Source organism: Petaurus breviceps, unplaced genomic scaffold (genome assembly GCF_028583685.1).
Source record: "Petaurus breviceps papuanus isolate PSGF00001 unplaced genomic scaffold, PetGlider_PUasm1.0 151, whole genome shotgun sequence".
Classification (NCBI taxonomy): domain Eukaryota; kingdom Metazoa; phylum Chordata; class Mammalia; order Diprotodontia; family Petauridae; genus Petaurus; species Petaurus breviceps.
Window position 1 is genome coordinate 24,536,758 of NW_027185712.1, and position 341 is coordinate 24,537,098.

Genomic DNA, 341 nt, shown 5'->3' on the forward strand with positions numbered 1-341 from the left:
AGAGACAGAGAGACAGAGAGAGACAGAGAGAGACAGAGACACAGAGAGAGACAGAGACAGAGAGAGAGAGAGAGAGAGACAGAGAGAGAGAGACAGAGAGAGAGAGAGAGAGAGAGACAGAGACAGAGACAGAGAGACAGAGAGAGACACAGAGAGAGACAGAGACACAGAGAGAGACAGAGACAGAGACAGGGACAGAGAGACAGACAGAGAGACAGAGACAGAGAGAGACAGAGAGACAGAGACAGAGAGAGAGACAGATGGAGACACACACAGACAGAGATGAAAACAGAGAGAGAAGAGAAGAGAAGAGAAGAGAAGAGAAGAGAAGAGAAGAGAAG